This window comes from Lynx rufus, unplaced genomic scaffold (assembly GCF_022079265.1).
Source record: "Lynx rufus isolate CCGP_SWC_20201006 ecotype Redwood Valley unplaced genomic scaffold, mLynRuf1.p SCAF_16, whole genome shotgun sequence".
In the NCBI taxonomy this organism is placed as follows: Eukaryota; Metazoa; Chordata; class Mammalia; order Carnivora; family Felidae; genus Lynx; species Lynx rufus.
In genome coordinates, this window is record NW_025814830.1 from 11,302,532 (window position 1) to 11,315,642 (window position 13,111).

Below are 13,111 nucleotides of genomic sequence, written 5' to 3' on the forward strand. Positions count from 1 at the left end.
TGGGGAAGCATGAGAGAGAGGCCTGGAGGGTCAGTGTGACTGTTGGGGCCTTCTAACAGAAGGGCTGGGCCACCACCCTGACCCTGGGACAACAGTGGCCACCGCGGGGCCTTCCTATACACTGTTTCTGATCCTTAAGCAACCCAGGCAAGTCAATCTGAGGGAACCGAGGCTCAGGGTAGTTAGCAGGCCCACCGCACGATTGTCTGGATGATAAGTGGCACAGCATGGACTAGAACCCAGTCATGCAAACGTGACTCAGCGCCAGACCCCAGGTATGGAAACGAGACACAGGGTCCCCGCTCTTACATTCTCTGGGACAGACACACAGAGCCCTTCACCACCTCCCCCGACCCGAGCAGGCAGATGGGACCACAGGTCCTAGCCGGTGCTGGCTTCCTTCCCTCTCAGGTAGGAGCCACTGCCGGCACAGAGATGGCCTGAGACAGGAAAGCAGATGGAAAATAAAAGCCTGCTGTAAATGTATGGTTTCCTTCAAGTCAGTCTCTCTTGGAGTTTTGGGCGGCCTGGCAGCAAGTGCCTCCCCTAAAAGGCCGGGAGCACAGAGCCTCTGAGCCCTGCGCAAACCTCTATTCCTTGGAGGACATTCCCCATCCCACCCTTCCAAACCTTAGGGGAGCTTAAGGAGGCTGGAAGGCAAGTGGAGGTAGGCAACCCACCACCAGAGTTAGACAGCCATATCTGAGGAAGTGTCTGAAACACAGGGCACGCAGATGCCGGGACATGAGAGGATGCATCCGGGTACAGAGGGCCACAAACGACAACCCAAATCCCAAATCCCAACTCCAGAACACCCAGCACAGGGCACCGGCCACTCAGGCCCCGCTGGCCGGGCATGTCACCGGACATCAGCCCCCAGGAAGCGCGTCACATCAGTTAAAGGTGGACGCGTCTAGACGCCTTCTGGGGAAACCGGCCCAATTAGCCTCCCACAGCAGGGTCTGGGAAAAATGCCATGCTTCTGTTTCTCACAGAACCCCCGTAACCCGCACCCCGCCCTGCCACCCCCATCTGCAGTGGCCAGCGTGGATGTGGGCGGAGGGCCAGGAGCGTACAGGCACACGCTCCGTGCCCAGGCGCAGGCAGAGGCCACGTGGGGGGCGAGGGGCTTCCAAGGAGCCTCTGGCGGAGCACCATGTGTTTTGACAACTGTCACCACTCCTGCTCATTCAGACGCAACACTAGGCCCCTCCCAGACAAAGGAGCCGCCTAATCAACACGCCGTGCAGCGAGGATGGGCATGAGGTTTCCTTCCAAACCCAAACGGTGGATGTGAAGAGTTCCTCTGCACGGGGGACACAGACCCCATCCTGTGGAGCTGTCCCCTCAGTAAGGGTGCCTGTACCCTGCCTCTGCCTCTGCCTCTCCTAAACTGGCACCTGCTGATCCCTCAAGATCAGCCTGAAGCGCAGCTCCTCTGAGACGTCCACACCGACTGGCTCACCCCAACCTGATTCTGACTCGGATGCTCCCTCCTCTGCACAGGCATCATAGCACCTTTCTCTCGGGCTCTTACAGTTGGGTGTTGTCCTCTGCCTCCACACATGCCTGAACTCTGGCCACCAAGCAGGTGCTCACACTGAGGAAGCAGGAATGTGCCTTCTCTGCCTCATTCCCCAACCCCCTCTATACAGCTCTGAATTCAGACAAACCAGAGCCAGACTGCTGGTTACACTACTCATATGGAAACATCATCCGACCTTCCTTAACATCTGCCTCCCCGTCTGTAACGTGGTGGTGAGGACAGCACCCAAGTCACGGTCAGCGTGAGGATTCGCGATGGCGGAGCCCGCACAGCACATGACGGCCCCGGTCGTCGCTGTGCCTCCCCAGATCTCCTCCTTTCCTGAAATCCTGCCACTGCTTCCAGAGTTATCCTCTCCTTCCCCTGTCTGCCCTGGCCACCACGCAGCCCCCGGCAGCTCTCAAAAGCATTCTCTAGTCATTCCGTGTGTTACTAGAGGTTGCCTGCACGTGTGCAAGCTCCAAGGGGGCAGGACTTCCGTCCCACATCTCACATGCCCCTGTAATGTCTGAGGCACAGCCAGCTGCGGTGCTGGGCAGCGAGACGCGACTCAGCCGTCCTAAAACCAGTGGGCGGCAGCAGGCCGGGCTGGGGCAGGAAGTGGCCAGGAAAGCCGGCCTCTGCCCGTGCGCGTACCTGAAAGATACCTGCGAGTGGCAAAGCGACCGATCGTATCCCAAGGCTGAGGACGGAAGAGGGCGATTCCCAGAGGGCAAGCTCCCCAGTGCTCCAGTGCTGCTGGGGCCAAGATGTAGGCCCCTGGTCTGCACGCAGGGCCAGAAACGTGTCTAAACGGCAGCCCTCATCACCTCAGCCTGCCTGGGTTATGCCCACGTGCTCTCAAAGGGCACAGGTCTGGGTCTCAATGCCAACTCCCGGACCTACTTACACCTCAGTTTCCTTCTGTCGGATGGACTCACCAGAATCTACCTCCCATAGCTGCTGCAAGGATTAAGTGGGGGAGAGGCTTTAAAGCACCCGACACAGTACCTGGCATAAAGTTAATGCCAGATGAATTGTCTGCATGCACAGTGGCTGCTTCCCTCTCTGCAAAGGCCCTTACCCCACCTCCATGGTTTGGAGAGGAAATGAAATTGCAGGAAACCCTCTTCCTGTGGAGGCTGGGAACAAAACTCGCCTCGTGGGGTTCAGGCTATCTGTCCTCACAAACATGTACCCCATCCTTTGCTCATCTTCTCTGGGGAGCACGTAAGAGCTCTGGGGCTTGGGGCTCACACGGACCTGGGTTCAAATCTGGCCTCTGCCGGTGAGGCAACCTGCCCGAAGGGTAGCCCTGGATAAGCAATGAGCCTCACGTTGTCCGATGATGAAGTGCGGACAGTTAACTTCTCTTAAATGAAGATCGAACAACATAATGCAAGTTAATCACTTCAGACTGTGCCTGGCACAGATTCTGTCAGCACTCAGGATTACACGTATGTCCAAAAAAAGACCTGTTTTCAAGTCAACGGTCACTATGCCCTGTACTTCTGTGTCCCTAGCTGGAAGCAGGCAGCATCCTCAGCAGAATACCGAGCAGGTGCTTAGGAAGCGTATCCGCTTGCCTGGCCTGGGCGGCGAGAAGGAAGAACTCTCTCCTGAGCCGGCCACAGACAGAATGGAAACCCCACCGACAGGCCTCCCACCCCTATGCCCTGCGTGGCTGTTTTCTCCTTCTGGAAGATGACGGGCACGTGCTGACACTCGAGGCTCACAGACGAGGAGAACGGGCCCTCACAAGGCCATCTTCAGGGAACGAATCAACCCCAGACCACCACTTCTTTACGCAGTGACTGGGCAGGAGGAGCTGGGATTTGAACGGGACATTAAACATTCGGTTGTTCCTAGTTGGCCACAAGAATGACTCTCTACTCGACACTTCCTCTCCCTACCGGTTTAGGCTAAGATGCGTGGGGTAGACAGTGTGGAGGGGTGGTTTCAATAGACAGAGGCCTCGTGTGCCCACCACACCACCCACCGCTGTGCAAAATTCTCAGAGTGTTGAGCTACAGAGCCAACAGCTGAGCCAACGGCTGACAGGTTCCACTGCTCCACATGCCCCAGGCTTCCGTGGGGTTGGAACACGTCCATTCCCTTGACAAGCATTTGCTGGCGGTCGACCCCAGGCCAGGTCCTGTGTCGAGGACACGGGAGTGAGCAAAAGTGGACACAGCCTGCACTCTCACGGAGCACCCAGTCTGAACAGGGAGAGGATGTCAGTAATCAAGCGACCGCTCAGCTACAGAAGTAACAGCCACAGGAAAAGTAATAGTAATGACCGGAGCAGCCACCTCTATAGAGCTCACTACGTGCCGGGCACTGTTCTAGGCACTTTGTCACGTATTAATTTCTCCCAGCTGCATAACTATCTTGTGGGGTAGGAGCCTCTACGGGCTCATTTTACAGATGAGGAAACCGAGGGTCGGACAGGTGTTGTGACTTGACCACAGGGAGTCACGCACCTGGAAAGTTACAGAGCCGGACTTAAAGCCAGGTCCTCTGAGCCCCAGAGGCCCCACTCCAAGGTGTCATGCATTTGCCCTCTTCCCCGCTGCCCCCAGAAAGGGAGCTAAAGAGCATTCAGCATGCAAGCTCCTGATCTAGGTAGGGGCAGACACGGGGTAGTTTCCGAGGTAATTCTCCCACTCTGATAGGACTGCGAATGAGCGAAGACAAAAAATAAGGGAGACTGTGCAGATAACAAGAACAGCATGTGCAAAGGCCCTCCAGGAGGCTGGAGAGAGAAAAAGAGGGAACAAGGTAGAGCAAGCTGTGCCATGAGGCTGGTGGGGCCTACCTCACGGGGCCTTCCAAAGGTCACATTGGCTGCTGCTGGCTGAGGACAGAGCTGAAGGGGGCAAGGGTCAATGCGTGAGGACCAGGAAAAAAGAGAGTAAAAAGCCTCCAAGAGAAACTCGGCAGTGGGAGGAAGACAGAGGAGCCATGCTGAAGATACTAACTGTCGTGACTGAGAAAGACAAGCTCAGCGTTTCTATTTTATTGGGGGGGGGGGGTTGTCCAGAGCTACTGGCTCCCTGTGGGAGGAGGAAAAGACAAAGAGCATCGAGCTCAGCTAGGCTTTACTGTTAAGGCCATTTTCATGGTAAGCACGGACTCGGAACAGTGGCCCTGTCCTCAGGTGCTCAATGAATTTACTTGGTTGATTCCCAACTTGGAACCCCTACTAGACACTGGGCATGGGAAGAAGTGAAAGAGATGCAGAATTTACATTCGGGGGGGGGGGGGCATGCTAAAGGTAATTATGCAATCATCGCTAATTACTGCTTCCTACCATTTCTACATAGGGACTCTTTAAAACCTCCAACCTCATGATCGTGTAAATTATCATCTCCATTTTACATATGAGGAAACTGAGGTGAGGAGGGGTAAGTGACTTGCCCAAGGTCACAGAGCTCATCCACAAGGCCTGAGTGGGACGCTAAGTACGCTTGGCAAAGCAGAGCCAGCAGAGCAGAGTTAGGAAGGCCCCAGCCCCACCTCAGCCCCCAAGCTGGAGGGGAGCTCACAGAGTGAGGTGGGCAGGCAGAGCTATGCCTCCAAAAGCTCCCCTACTTCTTCAAGGGTGGCCTGGACCCACTGTGAGGCAGCGAAAACAAAGCCAGTGGTGGCCCTGTTGCTCCCAGCCTGTCCTTGCCATTGTGAGAAGGGAGCCTGAGCCCAGCCCTCGGCCTATCTGGGGAGGAAGGAAGGATGTGGACTTGTCTGTCTTTGAGAACACACGTGAAAAAAAAAAACCACAGAGAAGAGGCTTTAGAACTTGCCTCTGCACACTGGCAGCCTGTTCAAGATTCTTCTCTGGTTGCTAAAATAGCACAGGGTGTGAGTGGGGGAGAGGGAGGGCCGGCAGAAGAGAAAGAGGAGCTTGTTGGCTCCTTTGGGACCCAGTCACCACTCCCAGTGCGGTGGTGCACCGGGGACGGCAAGCTTCAGAGGGGCCCCTGGGCTGTTTCTGCTTTGTCACTCTGTATGTGGGGGGAGGGAGAGGAGGCCATCACTGGCCATAAAGTCCTTCCTGTGTCACAAGGACCCCTCCCAGTGGCCAGGATGTGGGGCGGCTGGGTGAATGAATGATGGATATTGTTCTGGAGGTGACCTAAGCAGCCGGGAATGTGGCAGCAGGGGGCTTTAATGAGCCATTCATCAATGACTCCTTCCTCCAACCCAAAGAGGTAAACCCTGTCTACTCTGGGGCAGTACTGAATCTGAAGCAAACATCTTAAGACAGAGCAACCAAGTGGCATTCCAGTGGGCACAGTGATGGTGAGTGCGAGAGGAAAGGGTCCTGGTGGGATGAGGCTGCCCAGCTGAAAAAACTTTCCTTCCCTCTTCTTCTCAACGACTTCCTGTTACAAAACACGTTCCCTGTTACAAAACACGGTCATAGTACTGAAGGGGGTGGTGTGGAGGGAAATGGGATTCCACTGAACCCAGAATAAAGGGAGTCTCTTGCAAAGTCAGTCTGGGTCTGGAAGCAGGCTCAGCCCAGTCCCTTGGCGGGGGCGAGCATACTGGCTTCAAGGATCGGCCCCGGCAAAGAGGGCTCCTGGACCAGGGTCGAAGGCTGCACTATTTCTACTCACGCGGCAGATGCTCACATGTGGATTCCATTGACTCCACGCTTCACACGATTTTAGGAAAAACTCTTTGCTGCCTCACACCGCATCCCCCGCCTTCCACCGTGTACGCTGCCCACCCCCTTCGCGGGACAGCCCAGGCCGACAGCCTGACCCACAAGGCCCAGGACTGACTGCAATTGGTCACGGCAAACTCCCCCAGGGTACACGGAGGCAAGACAGGGCTCCCCACGGTGCCGGGAGTTTTCAGACCCCGTCTCTGCAATACCGTGTCGGGTTTGCCGCTCCGCTGGGGCATCAGCTGCCTTGAGGGGGAGGGCGCCGTCCCACTTCCTGAACTCCCACCTTGCCTGCTGTGGCCTCTGATGCTGCCCATGGTTCCTGCTTCCACGGGTCCTCAGGAAGGGTGTCTGGGGCTTGGACACAAGGGAGGGACGGCTATTTATTCCTAGGACAGGCATCCAGCCTTCTTATCGCCCATCTGCCTGGCCACTGCCAGGCTTCAGACAAGGCCTAGCCCCAGCGGGGCATCTTTTCAGTTCCTGAAAGCAGAAACTGCTCCCACCATAAAGGCCCTTTCAGGGCCCGACAGCTCAGCCGAAGGGAATGTGGGTTGCCAGTGGCTCAGGCAAAAAGGCGATCACCCTGGCAACATCCACACGGACCATCCAGGGAGCGAGGGGATCTGTGAGCCTCTGGACGGTTCTGAGATCGTATGTGTGAGTACTATTTTTGAAGACCCACTGCCTTTACCAGATCTGAAGGGGACAGAAACCAGGGAGCAGGCTGAGAACAGATAACGGACTGGTCATGATAATGTGGCCACAACATAGATGGATGCAGCCCCGCCAGCACGGGAAACTGAGGCTGGTGGTTTCGCAGCATGGGGGACACAGTGAGCTGCCCGCCCAGGACTCAATCCATAGCCAGCCAGGGGCAGAGCAGGCATGCTGTGTGTGCCTGCCCCATGACGACATCACCTAATTCGAAAGCAATTACAGGGAAATATGGAATGTTGCTTATGTCCTGGCCCGACGCTGCCTTATTCGGACTTTTCTCAGCCTACACAAAAAAGCTCTGACTTCCCAGTCGGAGGAGAGGTATAAATACCGCAGAGTGGAGTAGTGAGCATTCCAAAGGTCCTGCGTGTCCATCCAGAAACCAGCTTTCCCCCACACCCCCTCCCCGGCAGCCAACGTTCCTGCCTCGGCCAGTCACCCTGTAAAGCACCAGAAAGCGAGCACGCTGTCGCTCCAACAGACTGACTTGCGTGTAGTTCCTACCTCGCGATAAGCGCTCGTCGAAAACTTTCCTGTAGGTCTTTACAGGGCCGGTTATTTCTCATCACTCAGGACTTCCCTCAGATGACATCACCCCAGGTCTCCCTTGCCCTTGACATCTGCACCATGCAATCACTTTACTCCGGTAGGTCATATTCATTGTACTTATTACTCTCAGAAATTATGTCCTTTGTCCAGAACCAGTCTTCCTCCCAAGCCTACCAGAATCTCTATGAGAGCCGAGTCCTGTTTGCCGCAGGACCCCACTGCCTTGCACAGTTGGTCCTTAGTAAATCCTACAATGAATGGAATGTGTTTGGGGCCTCTCATGTCTAGTCATTTATGACTTCATGGTTTCTAATCCCATTTTGTACTGGTGAGAGTCCCAAGATTTAGGGCTAAGACTGCTTGCTTTCAAAAGTTCACAAAAATAAATCCTGGGGCTACAGATATTCCACACGCAAGCCACGGAAGATGCTGCTCGCGGCTTGCCACTCCAACAGAAGGACAGGAGCGAGCCCTCAGGAGCCTCATTCACTCAGGCATCAAGGCCACTGGACTTGCAGAGACCCTGGCTCAAGGGCGGGACCTAGGCGGTGGTTAGCAGTGGGCAGGCTACGAGGCAGGCTGAGGAGAGGACAGAGTGGCACAGTGCTCCAGAGCAAGGGCTCTCGAATCTCAAACATGGGTTCAAATCCTCACCTCGCCACGCCACTTACTGTGCGAGGCCTTAGAAAACAGAGGTCATCTCCCTCAGCTTCAGTTTCCTCCTTTGTAAAATGAAGGTAATAGGCACGGTGTGAGCATTCAATAGGGCAATACGCACAGCCTGCGGAGAGTAAGTGATCAGTAGATGTTCCATTCGTTACTGTGTAGTTCCTGTTCCAAAGGGGCGAAGCCACACACCCCCAGTATTACTGGCTACACTCTGGCGGCCGACACAAAGTGGTCTTCCCCCAAACCTCCCTTCTCTTAGCCTGGCCACGCGACTACCAAACCAAAGGAATATAATGATCAGACCTGGTTTTTCACACTTCCCGAGATCCTTGAAGTCCAGAGGTCCTCGACCCTGGCTGTACCTTAGAATTACCTGTGAGCTCTTCTGGTTTTTGTTATTTTCTCTCTCTCTCAGTTTTTAAGACAATGAATATTGTTTTCAGCCACCAGGCTTTGAGGCAATTTGCTACCCAGCAGTAGATAACTAACGCAATATGGAAGCAGAGTTGCTGTATCATAGGTATGCGTGTATTCTTTTTAATCAAGTGCACAGTTTGGAGAGCCAATTTTTTAAAACTGAGTTGTAATTCACATACCGTAAAACCCACCCTTTTAAAGTATAAAAATCAGTGAGCTTTAACTTATTCATGAGGCTGTACAATTATCACCACTATCTAATCCCAGACCATTTGTATCACCCCAAAACTGTGAGCAGTCCCTAGCTCCCCTTCCCCGCTAGCTCCTGGCAACTGCTAATCTACTTTCTGTCTCTATGCATTTGCCTTTTATGAACATTTCATATAAATGGAATTATACAGTATGTAACCTTTGTGTCTGGCTTCTTTCATTGTGCTTTCCAGGTTAACCCACGTTGTAGCCTGTATCAGTGAGTGTTTCATCACTTCTTGTCTGAGTAATACTCTATTTTATGGATGTCTCATATTTTGTTTATCCATTCAATCTCAAGTTGATGGACATTTGGGTCATTCCTACTTATGCTATTATGAATAATGCTGCTACGAACATTCATGTGTAAGCTTTTGCGCCAACGTGTTTCCAATTCCCCTGGGTATATACCTAGGTGTCTAACTGCTGGATCATATGGCAACTCTACGTTCAATCGTTTGAGGAACTACCAAGCTGTTTTCCAAAGAGGCTTCATCATTTTACATTCCCATCAGCAACATATGAGCATTCCAATTTCTCCACATCCTTGCCAACACTTGTTATTATCTGACTTTTTGATTATAGTCTTCCTAGTGGGTGTGAGGTGGTGTCTCATTTGCATTTCCCTAATAATTAATGATACTGAGCATCTGATTAACCTCTTTGGAAAATCTGTCTTTCGGTCCATTTTTTAACTGGTTATTTGTCTTTTCATTGATATGTTGCAGGCATTCTTTATATATTCTGGACACTAGACTCTTATCAGATACATGATTTGTAGGGGCACCTGGGTGGCGCAGTCGGTTAAGCGTCCGACTTCAGCCAGGTCACGATCTCGCGGTCCGGGAGTTCGAGCCCCGCGTCAGGCTCTGGGCTGATGGCTCAGAGCCCGGAGCCTGCTTCCGATTCTGTGTCTCCCTCTCTCTCTGCCCCTCCCCCATTCATGCTCTGTCTCTCTCTGTCCCAAAAATAAATAAACGTTGAAAAAAAAAAATTAAAAAAAAAAAAAAAGATACATGATTTGTAAATATTCTCTCCCATCCTGAAGACTGTCTTTTTACTTTTACTTTCTGAGTGTCCTTTGAAGCAAAAAAAGTTTTTAATTGTCACTAAGTCTAATATAACTATTTTTCTTTGGTTGCTTGTGTTTTTGGTGTCCTATCTAATAAACATTGCCTAATCCAAGATCACACAGATTTTTTAAAATTATTATTATTATTATTTTTGATACAGCACACGCATGTATGCGCAAGCAGGGGAAGGACAGAGGGAGAGAATCTAAAGCAGGCTCTATACTCAGCACGGAGCCTGATGCAGGACTCAATCTCACAACTGTAAGATCATGACCTGAGCCAAAATCAAGAGTTGGACACTTAACCGACTGAGCCACCCAAGTGCCCCCATGGTCACAAAGATTTATGCTTACGTTTTCTTCTAAGTTTTATGGTTTTAGTTCTTATATTTAGATATTTGATCCAGCTGGAGTTATTTTGTATATGGTGTGAGGTAGGGGTCCAACTCCATCCATTATTTGCGTGTGGATATCCAGTTGTCTTAGCACTATTTATTGAAAAGACTACTCTTTCCCCATTGAATATGTCTTTTACTCTTGCTGGAAATCAATTGACAATAAATATATGGACCTCAGAGTTTCATAATAATGCCAAAACTTCACCCCAGGCCTAATGAAGGACCTGAAGGTGGGTCTTGAGCAACAGAATTCAGGAAGCTTACCAAGTGAGCCCAAAACGTTGCCAGGGTTGAGAACCACCACTCTAATTTATTAAACTCTCGCATTCTCTTAAGTGAGGAAGGAATACGAGGCCCAGTTAGAACTACGCAACCCTTGGATTTGTTAGACTGAACTGGACCTTGGAGCTAAAAGAAATCTCAGAGAAGCAGGGGGTAGGCAGCCCAGGGTAGGGAGGTGCCCTATTCTCAAACAGACCTTTTCAGGAGCTATCCCACCCATGGAAAACCAACCAACCAACCAACCAACCAACCCAAAGCTACTCAGATTACACTCCAAAGAACTGGGTCCTCCCCACAGGGGAAGAGCCTGCCCTCCCCACAGAGAGTACACAGGGAGATAAGGGTCTGAACTAAAGGCAGGTGGGGGCCCCGGGGTGGAGGTGGAAGGCGGCACTCAGCTCTCAAAAGAAAGCTTTTTAACAGGAAGAAGAGATGGGTGAGGCCTACCTGAAATAGCTACCTTTAAAAGAGAAAGAAAACTTCCACCTCCCAAAAGGCAGTTTTTAAATTAGGGCAGCAGCAGACTGGGGACATGCCCTCCGCCTCCTCTGGCCCAATGTGGCATTTTGCTGTGAAACGATCAGGCACAGGGGCCCTTCACCTGGAGAACAGGGAGTCTGAGCTACAAAAACCCCATTTACTTTCAATGGCTTACAGTTGAGCTCAGGTTTCGGGGTAGGAAGGGAGATTAAAGATCGTCTGGTTTAAACTTTGATCCTTCAAAAAGATAGCCAAGTGAGCCAATTCTGGCCCCGAGACTGTGTGTCTTGGAATCCGAACAGGTGCCTAAGAAAACGAGTCTTTAGAATCAACGTTTTATCATGGACAAATCCGCCTATGAACTTGCTTATCTAGATAACAGGCATTTGGCATGTGGGGAGAAAAGGTCAGAGGGGGCACTGAGGGGACGCAAGTGTCATTCAGGCAAGTGCTTCTTCCGTCCTGAGCCGAGGCAAACCCCAGTGACTCCCCAACAGAACTGAGAAGTGAGAAGAGTGTACAGGCAGGGGCATATGGGCAAACACCACCATTTCTCCCTCTGTTCACCTTCTAGCAAGACAGCCTGCTTCCTGCTGGAACTTACATGATCCACAAACTGGGCCTTGGTGGTGGAAGGGCAATCATGCTGGGCCTACAAGTGATTTCTAACAGTGGTGCAGGTTTCGCTTTTGACCACGAAACTCCTTGGTGATCCTTTTTCCTTTTTCTTGTCTTGGAACATTCTGACTTAATGGTCCACCGATCAGGTCAGAAACCTCCTCCAGTGAAGGCAGGGAGGGGTGTCTGGAGTGAGTGACATGGCTAGGGCAGAACTGGATTGGTCTGAAAATCTGTGCTCTTGACACAGTGGGGGAAACCGGAGCTTGGGGCGGCGCTCACGGACATGCACTTGTTTCATGGGCGCTCTGTCCCACTGGCTTCCTGCTCTCAGGCCTGGGAGTAAGATGATCCCTTTGAGAAGCAGGCCGCGAGAATATAGGGCATTTATCTGCGTGATCAATTCCTCTCATCTCTGAGTGGACGAGCCCTGGCAGGCGGCCCATGGAGGTGCTGGGTACTCGTCAGCCTACCCACCCTCTCCTGAGGCTCAGTGCAACTCCTCTTTGGGGCTGGCACTGAACATGGGCTCAGTGAGTACTGGCTGAGAGAGTGAATGAATCCATCGTCAATCTGGGAGGTGCCTCAGACCAGAAATTCCTGGCTTAGGTTTTGGAGTTTGCCAAGAGGTAATTGGTGGTGTTCAGAGTTATCCACTCTAGACCTTAGCCTCATGTGAGCACGCTCTAGCTCTACTTCCTGGCCCTGTGACGGTGGGGGATGGGGGGCACAATTTCTGTGGGTTAAGAAATCATTCTCGATTTGGGGGGTCTCTTTTTTCCTTTACCATATTCACTCCATCTTAGTCCCCCTGAATATACAAGACAGACGATATCAACCAATGTCTCAGGAGGATTTTTTTTTTAAAAAAGAAAAACGAAAAGAAGGTTCTATAGCCAAAGGGTAATTACAGGACTGGGAGGAACCAGTAAAGAGAGACTGAAACCTCTGACTCATAATTGCTCCATTAAAAATGGTGAAACCGTTTACCCTGGCACAGTGACAGGGCTAGACTCTCACTCTGGCTCGCCCCACCTACAGGCCTTCCTGGGGCTGGCACTGAGGCCCCGCCAAACCGCAGTAAGGGGCGACTGTCTCCAGGAGCAGTGTGATGTCAGAGGACAGGGAGGTCCCTGCCACTCTCAGGGGCAGATCTGACTCCTGGCCCCATCACAACAGGAGTGCCTTTGTGTGCACGTGTGCGTTGGGAAGAGGGGAGGTAATGGAGCACCACTGTGAAGATGTGGGTTCGGCTTTCCAGGGAGGACTCAGCCTACCAGTCCACCTGCCTCATCAGCGCTGCTAAGGAGCCGAACCGTCGACGAAGACAGCAAGAGGTGTTTTTATGACTGGGTCGGGTATAAGGCCCACCCTAATCTAACTGTACAAGTGACTCACATTTATTGAACACTTACTGCTTACCAGAATTTGTTCTCAATGCTCGACATTTTACAGAT

The 13,111-nt window shown here is 52.1% G+C and overlaps 1 protein-coding gene across 1 annotated transcript in view; it reads right to left on the bottom strand.

Annotated features, from left to right (window-relative positions):
* The window catches only part of ACTN4 (actinin alpha 4), a 71,071-nt gene that overhangs the window by 26,994 nt on the left and 30,966 nt on the right, over positions 1–13,111 (bottom strand). The window lies entirely within an intron of this gene.